The sequence below is a fragment of the Balaenoptera borealis genome (genome assembly GCF_965194805.1).
Source record: "Balaenoptera borealis genome assembly, chromosome: X".
Taxonomy (NCBI): domain Eukaryota; kingdom Metazoa; phylum Chordata; class Mammalia; order Artiodactyla; family Balaenopteridae; genus Balaenoptera; species Balaenoptera borealis.
Window position 1 is genome coordinate 30,668,325 of NC_138881.1, and position 14,213 is coordinate 30,682,537.

The window sequence follows — 14,213 nt, forward strand, 5'->3', positions numbered from 1 at the left end:
GTACTGGATGCTGTTGCTCAATAAATATTTATTGAGTGAATGGATGAATGATTAATGAAAAAAATACTCTTCATTTGCAACATTGATTCCCTAATCAAGGCCTTCATCTCCTCCACAACTGGAATCCTGTTCTTCATACGTAACACTCACAACAAACAAATACCCCTTATATTATCATGATTTAAAAATGAAATCAATGTTCCAGTTATCAACTGCTGTATAACACACCATCTCAAAACTCATTTAAACACTGATCTTAAAACAAATGTATTATTTTTCATCAACAGTCTGTGAGTTAATTGGTCTCAGCTGGAACCAACTGATGGACAGCGGCTGGGACTGAAATACACTGAAGCTTCAAGAAGGCTTGCTGGCTCACTCAACATGACTGACAGTTATTGGTAGCTGTCAGTTGGGAGTATGGCTGATACTATGAACTGCAGTATCTACAAGTGGCCTCTCCACATGGGTCAGGCTTTTCAAATCATAGTGAAGAAGAAGTATACTAAGAAGATATACTCCAAGAAACAAGAAGTGGAAGATGGCCTAGATCTATAATTTGGCACACCATAATTTCTACAATATTCTATTGATCAAAGCAATCACAGAACCTGCCCAGATTCAAGGAGAGAGGAAGTAGTTTCCACCTCTTGAAGGAAAGAGAGGGGGTCATAGAAACTATAGGGATCTCAATTTGCTTAAATCAACAACCATAAAATACTAAAAATAGACATCATTCCTTATTACTGTAGGTGGTGGTGGTGGTGGTAGTAGTATTTCCTATATTTCTCACTGGTCCTCAAATCTTCACATAATCCTATGTCTTGATTTTGTACCTGAAGAAACTGAAGATGAAAATAGCTTTGTAACTTAGTAAAAGTCACACAGTAAGAGCTCAAACAAAGATATGCCTTTGCCATTTTATTTCATTATCCTTTCACTCTACCATGAAATTTACTAGGGTTCCCTGTGCCTTCTCACATCAAATCTAAATTCTTGTGTTTCTAACACAGCAATAATCTGCCCCATTACTGTCTACACAATATTACATCTACTTGCTTCCTCTGTACCCTCCTTGCCATAATGCCTTTGTCCCCCTTATCTGGGATGTCCTACCTCACCCCCTCCAATCTAAATCCCAGCAGCCATTCAGGCTCTCTTCATAGACCACCAATCTTTTCACTGAAAATCTATCTCTATCTCTATCTCTATCACAGCTCATAATAACTTCCTTTCCTGTGGAGTTAAAGCATACTTTTTTTTTTTATGTAATGGTTCATGGATTTGTTGTTTTCACATGTGTTCATTTTATCTTTCCAACTGTATTGTAAATTTTTTGTGGTGATCTACATCACCAAGTTTAATATTCCTCATGAACTCCTTGTTAATCCCATCCTCTAAGACTAGTACACCAGAGAGCTGACAACAAACTATATCATGATGCTTCAGGCATGCTAGAGACAAATGGAGTCCTCCATACAAAAATTATCAATGGAAATGTTAGTCTAAAATAACTAGCTTGATGGTAGTGAAGTACTGTGCTAAACCCTGAGCCTTCTCAGCAAATTAGAGGGAAAACCCTATAGAGCAAAGTGGAACAGCAAAGCTGCAGGGCTAGTGGCTACATGCTGTGATTTCTAAATTTCCATTAAAGAGCATTTTCCTTTCTGCTAGGTGAAGACTGAAATGCCTTCGAAAGGATAATTCATTCCACAATTAAGAATGAAGTGTAAGGCACAACAAGTTCACTAAAATTATAAGATCTTTTCCATAGCAGGTTCTGATCTGTGTCATAAAGGGTAGAGGGATAAGAAGTTATTGAGCATATTGTAGGGAAGCAGGTTTCTCAAAAAAGGAAAAAAGATAAAATGAGGAGTTGAAGACACCTGTCTGGGGTCACACCTGCTAATATTTCTAAACTCCCAAAGGAAAAAAAATACACCGTCCTAGGACAGAAGTCCTCCGGTAGTGAAATATAGAAACTACCCCCATAGCCTGTGAGGTCCCACCCATCAGCTATCTCGCCCCGTACACTTTATACATACAAATAACCATTCTCTGCAGGCTGGAAGTTTTTATTTTTAATTTTTTTATTTTAAATTTATTTTACTTTTTAACATCTTTATTGGAGTATAACTGCTTTACAATGGTGTGTTAGTTTCTGCTTTATAACAAAGTGAATCAGCTATACATATACATATATCCCCATATCTCCTCCCTCTAGCGTCTCCCTCCCACCCTCCCTACCCCACCCCTCTAGATGGTCACAAAGCACCGAGCTAATCTCCCTGTGCCATGCGGCTGCTTCCCACTAGCTATCTATTTTACATTTGGTAGTGTATATATGTCCATGCCACTCTCTCACTTCGTCCCAGCTTACCCTTCCCCCTCCCCGTGTCCTCAAGCCCATTCTCTACATCTGCGTCTTTATTCCTGTCCTGCCCCTAGGTTCGTCAGAACCTTTTTTTTTTTTTTAGATTCCATATATATGTGTTAGCATACAGTATTTGTTTTTCTCTTTCTGACCTACTTCACTCTGTAGGACGGACTCTAGGTCCATCCACCTCACTACAAATAACTCAACTGCGTTTCCTTATATGGCTGAGTAATATTCCATTGTATGTATGTGCCACATCTTCTTTATCCATTCATCTGTTGATGGACACTTAGGTTGCTTCCATGTCCTGGCTGTTGTAAACAGAGCTGCAATGAACATTGTGGTACATGACTCTTTTTGAATTATGGTTTTCTCAGGATATAGGCCCAGTAGTGGGATTGCTGGGTCATATGGTAGTTCTATTTTTAGTGTTTTAAGGAACCTCCATACTGTTCTCCATAGTGGCTGTATCAATTTACATTCCTACCAACAGTGCAAGAGGGTTCCCTTTTCTCCACACCCTCTCCAGCATTTATTTGTTTGTAGATTTGTTTTGATGATGGCCATTCTGACTGGTGTGAGGTGATACCTCATTGCAGTTTTGATTTGCATTTCTCTAATGATTAGTGATGTTGAGCATCCTTTCATGTGTTTGCTGGCAATCTGTGTATCTTCTTTGGAGAAATGTCTATTTAGGTCTTCTGCCCATGTTTGGATTGGGTTGTTTTTTTTTTTGATATGAGCTGCTTGTAAATTTTGGAGATTAATCCTTTGTCAATTGCTTCATTTGCAAATATTTTCTTCCATTCTGAGGGGTGTATTTTCGTCTTGTTTATGGTTTCATTTGCTGTGCAAAAGCTTTTAAGTTTCATTAGGTCCCATTTGTTTATTTTTGTTTTTATTTCCATGTCTGTAGGAGGTGGGTCAAAAAGGATCTTGCTGTGATTTATGTCATAGAGTGTTCTGCCTATGTTTTCCTCTAAGAGTTTGATAGTGTCTGGCCTTACATTTAGGTCTTTAATACATTTTAAGTTTATTTATGTGTACAGTGTTACGGAACGTTCTAATTTCATTCTTTTACATGTAGCTGTCCAGTTTTCCCAGCACCACTTATTGAAGAGGCTGTCTTTTCTCCATTGTATATTCTTACCTCCTTTATCAAAAATAAGGCGACCATCTGTGCATGGGTTTATCTCTGGGCTTTCTATCCCGTTCCATTGATCTATATTTCTGTTCTTGTGCCAGTAGGCTGGAAATTTTTTAAATGCTGACTTGAAATATTGAGCACTGGGAGGAGGATAAACAGGATGATATTTTACATCATCCTTCCCTGCACTACCTTTCTTATCCCATACAATACTAAGTGCTTTCCTAAACCAAATTTTCAAGTTGAAGTGTAAATCAAGCTCCTCATGGTGTTAAGTCCTCAGGTAGAGATTTGGGGAAGTAGTTTAGGAGGCAGGCTAAGGAATAGAGCCAGCCAGCTTGTCTTACCATTAACTTTATTTCCCTTCCTATCAGGGACAGGTAATCTTGTTTGGCTGCCCATTTAGTCTTAATAAGCCAAAATGAAAGCCCTAATGGGAATGCAAAAAAATCTCATTTCTGAGAGTCAGATGATTTCTGGTTACCAGAGGCACAATTTTCTATCTCCAATTGGCCAGGTATTTGACTTCTACTGGGGTGAGAAAAATGACTTTTAATGGGAAACTGAACAAATGTTTGGGGTTTGTTTTATTTCCCTTGAGAGTAATTATTACTAGAATTTGCTTGCCTCTCTTTTGCCTGCCACACTGAAAAATTTATTTCAAAACTATAAAAAATGTTTCATGGAGTGGTTCTGCAAAGAAAATTATAAGCTTTTGAAATAATCTTTCTTGGCATCCCTGACTATTCCAATTCTAAAATAGTTTTAGAATTAATTGAAACACTTTGAATATTTATGAGCTATTTAAGGAATCCAATATATCTAGCTTCTCCCAGAAAAACCATGTCCATAATTCTTGGGAATTCTTTATTTTCATCCTTGTCCCACACATGGCAGTTGACTGGGTTGCTACATAAAGCTTTTAATATTATAACATGTCACTCCTTGATTAAGAGCACAGAGGAGGATGATAATGGTTTTTCCTACTGCAGCTTCAGTGGTGGAAGTCACACCCTGGTCCCTAACCTCTGTTTTGGTCTCTCTGCCTCTTCCTGCTCCTCTGTGTCTTTGGCTTGAACAGAGCTGGAAGGACTGCAGACTTGGCCTCTGCACTTAAGGAAGAGGCAGAGAGAATGACTGCCATTGCACATGTGCTGTGCATGCATCTGCCTAAATCCATCTGAAAATGGTCACAAAGAGAAAGCACCATGGGCTCTTTCTCTGGCAAAGTAGGTGAAGAGGCCCACCCTGAATCCTGCCACATCCCCAAATAGAGCTACGCAATAGCTAAGGCAGTCAGAGCCACAAATTAGGGAAGGAGTGGATTATTTTCTTCCTCACCTATATCAGATGTAAAACAAGTTGCCCATGAAAGCAAGTTGTTCCTGGTACCTGTGTCATGCATTCCCGCCCATTTTTCAGGCGTTTTGGAGAGTATGAGTTGAATAATTACATGGTTCACCCAATCCCATCTCCATCTGTTCTCCAGACAAGATGAACAAGCCTCAGATAGATCAGAGAAAGAGTCAACTGTTCAAAAAGCTTCTTTTCCCAAACAAAACAAGTAGACTTTCAAAATAAGTATATTAGCTTAATGAATTGTGCCCATATTAATTTGGCTATTACATCACATGTAAAAGAAACTCAAAATATTTTAATTGAATCTATGATACTACCAAGTACATAAAAATAAATTTTTAAAAAAAATTTAAAGTAGAGTTCCCTTAAAAATGTTAACACAGATATCTTCCTGCCACCTACTTGATTATGTGCTTAGTTAGTACCAGGGAAGCCTAAGTAATTCCAGGCTTTTGAGCCATATTTATATGCCAAAATCATGTAGATTCTTACTCTTAACTTCTTTAAACAGTTTAAAAAATAAAATTTGAAGTTTTACCACAGAATCTCCCATTCTAGCACTTGTTTAAATTTTTCAAATGGAAATATGGAAGCAAAATGATGTAGCAAGTCTAAGTTAAAGAAGTGTCACTTCTGATGTGTGTTCCTGAAAATAATTACACTTACTGGCAGGTGTTACTCATTTATGTTTGAAATCCCTGAATACATTTTTTTTTTACATTTCAAGTGAGATATTGAAGAAATAAAACAAAAAGGCTGGGAATCAAATTTAATACCAATCTGAAATGTACATGTACAACAACAGCAAAAAACATTCCATATTCCGTAGCTAAGTCCAGTATGAAGAAAGGGGGAAATGCAGTGCACCCAGAATAAATCTCAAAAAAAGAGTATTAAATGTAAATGCGCATTGAGTTTCTTAAATAAGGGAAAACCTACATATGAAAGGAAAGCCAGTAACTTTTAAATCTAGTGCATATCCCCAAGAAGTCAAAATTAACTTCCTCATAATTCATTTCTTTTCTAGAGGTTGATCATGTCTTTATCCAGTTCTCTTGCCCTATGTATGCTATGATATAAAAATCATCAAAACAGAAAAGTGAAAAGTAAAAAAATAACAGAACTGTTATTTTCAAATGTTATCAAGCAACTGTTTGAATCATTCTTGTAATGAATTTAGTAGATCTCCTCGTGGTTCTTGTGTAAGAATGAAATAGTCTTAGAACATTTTCTAAGTATTGAGGCAGTTGTAGACTGAGTTAGATAGAAAAAGTCAGTTACTAAGCTTTGTTGAAGACATCAGAATTTTTCCATTCTTCAAGTTTCCATTCCATTCTTCTCCTTGATGCCAAAAAGTCATCCATATAATCAATTGTGCGCTGTTTCTATGACTTTTAGGATCTCTGGAATACCATTTTAAAGGTAAGAAGAATCCAATAGCAGAATGAGGCACAAATTTTTGAAACTATGGGGCTTGAGAAAGCTATTGGGCTTGAAAGCCTAAGTAGGAAGCAATATTTTAGGAATCTTAACTACTTTATATTTAAAAGTAATATTGCCAATAAATAAACTAGTGAAAGCTCTATTGCAAAATGCACAAGAGAGAAAGATTATTAAACCATATTTTATTTCTTTTTAACTTTTCTCTTGGTGTTCTCAGACTACAGTGCTTAATGTGAGGCATTAAAATGTTATGGTTAGTTCAGAATCGCGTTAAATACCATATATATGTAGTCTAAAATGTATTATTTGAAGTATTATTTATTTAAGAACTTTTTATATATTCAAACTGATACTTAATGCAATCAAATGGATGGCACTTGGTCATCAATCCTTTTTAATACATCGTTATTTACCATTTTGAAAGAGATGGTTTTGCAACATCTTCACATTTCTGCACTTGTGTTCTGCTTTAATCTCCTATTTATAGTGATTTCAAAATAGATCCATTTAACTGTTAGTTAAAATGTACAAAATAGTCAAAATTAAACCTCACTACGGTTTGCTGAGTGCAGTAAAGACAGCAAATCTCACTATGCTACGGAGATTGTGGTTCCTAAGAAAAAACTAATAATGCAGAAATCTCAAGAATGATAGTATTTAAATATATTTTCAGAATTTAGAGGAGGTTTTGTCATCAGATTATTTCTCAACACAATCTTACAGGGAAGTTGAATTAAAATAGACTTGGTCAACAGATGTGGTTAACTCTCAGGATAAATCACAGACTAAAATGAATAGGAATCTGAAAGTAATAACATAACCCAAATTTTTGTTGTCATATGACAAGTTCAGAAAATTCAGACCCAAATCCAAATAGAAATACAAAGTGACAAATGCAATAGAATAAGAAAAATAGAATAGGGTGACCAGATAACTGTGTTTTATATTACAAAGTTGTTGAGTCAGACTTGTGGTCACTACTTTCAAATTTCCATCAGGTTTTAAAATAACTAGTTTCTTATGTTGATATTTCTATTGAAAAATTTCAGGAATTATACGGTTTCTATAAAAAGGATTTAAACAGACCTATTTCCCTTTCCCTTGCCTTGATCTTGACTCCTTTACCTTTTCTTCCCTTCTCTTTCCCTCTTCCTCTTCCCCCGCCGCCACCCCCCCCCTTTTTTTTTTTTGGCTACTTCCTCCTCTCATGAACCTTGAGGAACTGCAAGGCTTGCAAACACAGCTATGGAAAGAAGTGTTTTGACAGTTGCAAGGAGGGGACTGCACCAACCAACTTAAGCAAGAGGCACAGAAAACCATTTCTACCTTGAGTTTTGCTGTAGTTAAAGAAGAGAAGTGCATCCTGCCACGCACCCCTCTCTTCCCCAAGCCCTGTAAAACTCCAATCATGTTTCCACTTGGGCAGTTACCTGGTCTTCAGGTGCTCCTTGGTACACATAAGCTGAAAAAAGCCTTTAACCTGTACTTGAGTCATGTAAATTATTTTTCCTTTATATTTTTCAATGGAGCTTTTGTATTAAAATTCCCATACTACTCAAGGCAATCTACAGATTCAATGCAATCCCTATCAAATTACCAATGACATTTTTCACAGAACTGGAACAAAAAATTTTTTAATTTGTATGGAAACACAAAAGACCCCAAATAGCCAAAACAATCTTGAGATAGAAGAATGGAGCTGGAGGAAACAGGCTCCCTGACTTCAGACTATACTACAAAGCTACAGCAATCAAGACAGTATGGTACTGGCACAAAAACAGAAATATAGATCAATGGAACAGGATAGAAAGCCCAGAGATAAACCCACGCACATATGGTCACCTTATCTTTGATAAAGGAGGCAAACATATACAATGGAGAAAAGACAGCCTTTTCAATTAGTGGTGCTGGGAAAACTGCACAGCTACATGTAAAAGAATGAAATTAGAACACTCCCTAACACCATACACATAAATAAACTCAAAATGGATTAAAGACCTAAAAGTAAGGTCAGACACTATAAAACTCTTAGAGGAAAACATAGGCAGAACACTCTATGACATAAATCACTGCAAGATTCTTTTTGACCCACCTCCTACAGAAATGGAAATAAAAACAAAAATGAACAAATGGGACCTAATGAAACTTAAAAGCTTTTGCACAGCAAAGGAAACCACAAACAAGATGAAAAGACAACCCTCAGAATGGGAGAATATATTTGCAAATGAAGCAACTGACAAAGGATTAATCTCCAAAATATACAAGCAGCTCATGCAGCTCAATATCAAAAAAACAAACAACCCAATCCAAAAACGGACAGAAGACCTAAACAGACATTTCTCCAAAGAAGATATACAGATTACCAACAAACACATGAAAGGATGCTCAACATCACTAATCATTAGAGAAATGCAAATCAAAACTACAATGAGGTATCACCTCACACCAGTCAGAATGGCCAGCATCAAAAAAATCTAGAAACAATAAATGCTGGAGAGGGTGTGGAGAAAAGGGAACCCTCTTGCACTGTTGGTGGGAATGTAAATTGATACAGCCACTATGGAGAACAGTATGGAGGTTCCTTAAAACACTAAAAATAGAACTACCATACAACCCAGCAATCCCACTCCTGGGCATATACGCTGGGAAAACTATAATTCAAAAAGAGTCATGTACCACAATGTTCATTGCAGCTCTGTTTACAATAGCCAGGACATGGACGCAACCTAAGTGTCCATCGACAGATGAATGGATAAAGAAGATGTGGCACGTATATACAATGGAATATTACTCAGCCATAAAAAGAAATGAAATTGAGTTATCTGTAGTGAGGTGGAATGACCTAGAGTCTGTCCTACAGAGTGAAGTAAGTCAGAAAGAGAAAAACAAATACTGTAAGCTAACACATATATATGGAATCTACAAAAAAAAAAAAATGGTTCTGACGAACCTAGGGGCAGGACAGGAATAAAGACACAGAAATAGAGAATGGACTTGAGGACACAGGGAGGGGGCAGGGTAAGCTGGGATGAAGTGAGAGAGTAGCATTGACATATATACACTACCAAATGTAAAATAGCTCGTGGGAAGCAGCCGCATCACACAGGGAGATCAGCTCAGTGCTTTGTGACCACCTAGAGGGGTGGGATAGGGAGGGTGGGAGGGAGATGCAAGAGGGAGGGGATATGGGGATATATGTATATATATAGCTGATTCACTTTGTTATACAGCAGAAACTAACAACATTGTAAAGCAATTATACTCCAATAAAGATGTTTAAAAAAAATCTTTTCAAAGGGGTGAGGACTGAAACATTTTTTACCCCAATTATAACATTTTACTTTGAAATTTCAAGAGCCATATATTAGTACCTAAAAGGGAAAATCTATTGGGTTTTTTTTCTTCTGTTTTCCTGATTAGGTTAGTAAAAATAATTAATGTTTTAACTCCCATAGGCAATGTTTTGTCTTTTCCGAGTGTGTATGTATGTGTGTGTGTTTATGTTAATATGAAACTCTTGAGTATATATGATATGTACTTTTCTATTAATAAGAAATCAATGTTGGACAAATTCAAATATCATTTAATAGCCATAACTAATGATCTTTACTATCAATTTATTAAAAATGCATGAAAGTTCAAAAAAATTCACTTTTCTAAAAATATAAATAATTGAAATATTAAACAGTAATTAAATTATTATCCCATTTCCACAATTCAACCCCACTGGATGAGTGAGTATTAACTGAAGAGGAAACTTAATATCAATGTGTGCCCTTTAATCTAATTGGTTATCATTTCACTATCAAGTAACACCTTGGTTTTATTTTACAGCAACAATATAGAGTAAATTATCTTAATAAAAAATCTTCCTAAAAGATCATGACAAATTGTAGGTGTACAATAAACATTTATTGCATGGATGAATGATATGATTCTGATACTACACCTTTATTCTCAGAATGATCTTGAGGAAGGGAATGCTGTTGGCTTTGGTGGCGAAGTTGGTAAAGGGCGGTAGCAAATGGTCAAAAGTTTTGTTTTCTACTTTTTGGGGTAGTTATTTGGACTTCTTTCTGAAATACCAATAAACAGTTCACTATTAATGTATTCATTTCTTCTTTTATTTTTCGGCTAATATTTAAAGATCTACTGTATATTGGGCACTCTATTGGAAACTCTGGGAAGTAAAATGATGAACAGGATATAGCTTTTAACATAAGGATCTGCCTTAGACTCAGTTCTCCAGAAAGAGACCTTGAGATGGAGATTTCTGTGCAGGGGATTTATTAAAAAGGATGTGCTCACAGAGGAACTGGAAAGGCAGTGGAGGAAACAGAATGGGGAATCAGAGGAAGCCAATAGACAGGAGATCTCAAATCCCAGTAGAGAGTAGATAGACCCTGATACTGCAGGATACCTCTGGAGTGTAAGTTTATCTCAGAGTTGTCCCCCACAGCCTCCTCACAAGAAAGGGAGCTGGGATTCCAAAATCCAAAGTCTGTCAGGCATCAGTCAAGGGTTGCCCCAAGGTCGTGCTGGAGGGCAGTGATTTCTTAGGCACTTCCTTCTCCCTAAACAAAACCACTCCAGTAGTATTTTTCCCAAAATAGGTACTGCTATTAGTTACTGCATATTAGAAGGAACCCGTTCTTCACCCTGAACAAAAATGGATCTGGATAGAGCACCCAAAATTTCCCTTTTAGGCATGTATAGTCAAGTAGCTGTAAGGAAAATACAGAACTATGGCAAAAAAAGAGTGGTATATGTACCATAAAAGAGTTACAGACAATAGACTGTAGAACATCGATGGAGGAAAAGACCAGTTGCAAAGGAATTTCTAGAAAGACATAGTGGACAAGATTATATTTGAGGTGGACTTAAATACTGAGCCCACCTCAAATATTTTGATACAGATGGGAAGAATTTTATAAACTGAGACTAGTATTAGTAGTCACATGGAAGAGAAACATTAGAGAGCATGTCTGGATAAAATCAGATTTGGCCAATTTCATTAGAGCACAGAGAATGTATGGAGGATGAATTGGAGGGTAGGCTAAACAATAGTGTGGGAGGACGAAGCAGATCCTTGAAATCCAGGGTCAAAAACGCACATGATAAATGGCAGGCAATAGGAGGAAGCCATTGAAGGGATGATTAAAGAAGTGGCATGATAATTCCCAGATCTCATTTTGCAATTTCAGTGTATGTCTTTTTCAGGAAACATCTGAGAATTCTTAACAAAAGTAAATCTGATTTTCTTAACTTTTAATTTAGGAAATAAATACTGATTCCATATACTGTATTTCTACTGTACCAAAGAGTAGATATCTCTGATATAATTACACAACCAAAGAGTATCCCAACTCTAAAAATAATTTGGGGGTTTTAGTCATTGGAAGTTCTCACTTCTCAAATTGGTGAATGACTTCTGGGTTTCTAATCAAAATTCCAGAAATGAGCCCAACATAAGCAGCCATAGGGCTGCTGGGAAAAGCTACAGAATAGCCATGATCTTTTGGCTCTCAGCCTTTTCATTGGTGGCTGGCATTGCGTAAAGCATGGCTGTTCACTGCTATTGTAACTGACAGGTAGACAGCTTTGACTTTCATAGTGCACACATTGCAGCTTGAGCGTTCCTACCCAATAGGAACCTCACTTGATAATGTCCTGAAAACAAGACAGAGGCAACCATTTCATTCAGACTTTGGTAAGGAAACTAAAGAGGAAGAGTGATGTTGCCAAGAAATCAATAGCTGTCACTCAATTTATTATGGGGTTGCTCTTGCAGGAATAGCAGTATTAAGTAAACGCAGGAAAAGCAAAAGACAGTTTATGACCAAAGGGAGCTGAGAAGGCTTCAAATCATTCCATTAAATCAGGGGTAGTCTAGGGCCTTAGCAGAGACACTGACTTGCATGAGGATGAATAATAAAAACAACTTAACTTTATAGATCACTTACTATGTGCCAGGCAGCAATATATACGAGATATATCCTATTTCTTTCTTTTAAGAGCCAAGGAAACTAAGGAGAATTTAAGAGCACAATCTAGTAAGTATCAGAGCCAGGATTCAAACCCAGACATTCTCTCCCTCCAGAAACTGTGCTTAGATATTGTTATAGACTAAATGTGTATGTTCCCCCCAAAATTCACGTGTTGAAATCCCAATCTCTAATGTGATGGTACTAGGAGATGGAGCCTTTGGTAAGTGATTAGATGGCAAGGGTGAAGCCCTTATGAATGGGATTAGCACCCTTATAAAAGAAACCCAGGAGAGCTTCTTCATCCCTTCTGCCTTGTGAACACAGAGTGAGAAGATGGCCATCTGTGGAGCATGAAGTTAGCCCCCACCAGACACTGAATCTGCCAGCCCCTTGATTTTATATTTGCCAGCCTCCAGAACTGTGGCAAATATATTTCCGTTGTTTATGAGTCACCCAGTCTAAGACATTTTTGTTATATCAGCCTGAACAGACTAAGATAGAAATTGGTACTCAGAAGTGGGGCATTGTGCTAACAAATACCTAAAAATGTGGAACTGGCTTTGGAACTGGTAATGAGTAAAGGCTGGAAGAATTTTGAGGTTTATGCTAGAACACACCTACATTGCAATGAATGGACATTTAAAGGCGATTCTGTTGAGAGTTTAGAACGAAAAGAGGAGAGCTGTAGAGAACACTTCAATCTTCTTAGAGAATACATAAATAGTCCTGAACAAAATGTTAGTAGAAATATGGATGATAAAGGTCATTCTTATGAGGTTTCAGTCAGAAATGAGGAACATATTATTGGAAACTGAAGGAAAGGCAATTCTTGTTATAAAGTGGTAAAGAACTTGGCTGAATTGTATTCATGTTCTATTGGAAGGTAGAACTTAGGAATGAGAATATTGGATATTGAGCTGAAGTTATGTCTAAAACAAAGAACTGAAGGTGCAGCTTGGCTCCTCCTGACTGCTTATAGTCAGCAGTAATGTGAGAAGTGAGAAATGACCTAAAGATGAAATTGTTAAGCAAAAAAAGCAGTAGAACTCAAAGATTAGGAAAATTCTCAGCCTACCCATATTGTAAAAAAAGAGAAAGCATGGTCAGAAGAGAATAATAAGGGTGTGGCCAAGTGACAGGAGATTAGTATGTATCAGCCTTCTCAACAGAAGCTGGGAGCTATTCTACAAAACAATGGAAGAAAGATCCTGGATGCAATTCAGAGTTCATTAGAGCTGTCATGCCCATCACAGGTCCAGAGTAGAAGGATCTGAGGGGAGAATGGTTTCAAAGGAGGAGTCACCAGTACTTGCAGCACCTTGGTACATGCTTCCTGGCACCACCTCACACCCCGGACTCCGCTCCCCACACTCCAGCCCTATGGTCTTTTGTCGCCCCAGGAAGAGCTCCAGCAGGCCTTGATACAGAGCAGGCCACAGTGTCCACCCTGCCAGAGGGTATTGGCAACAAATTCCAATGGTGTTAACATGGCGCCATCTCTACTGGCACCAAGAGTACATGTGCTGTGGGGTTTCAAAGGATGGGGCCACAAAGAGCCACAGATTTGGGTCTCTAGCCAACAAGGGCCACAGGGCCCATGCAAAGAGCCACTTCCAGGCCATCCTGCTGAGCCTGGAAGGCAGAGCATCAAGTAGAGGATTACTCACAAGCCTTAAAATCTCATAGAGTTTGCCTTGTAGCTTGAATCTGCTTGGGATCCCTTATCCCTTTCTTCTTTCCTATTTCTCCCTTTTGGAATGGAGATGCCTATCCCATGCCTGTTCCACCATCATATTTTGGAAGCATATAATTTGTTATTGCTTCAGAAGTTCACAGCTGGAGAGCAATTTGGCCCAGGATGAATCATATCACCCATATCCGATTTAGATATTTAGATGAG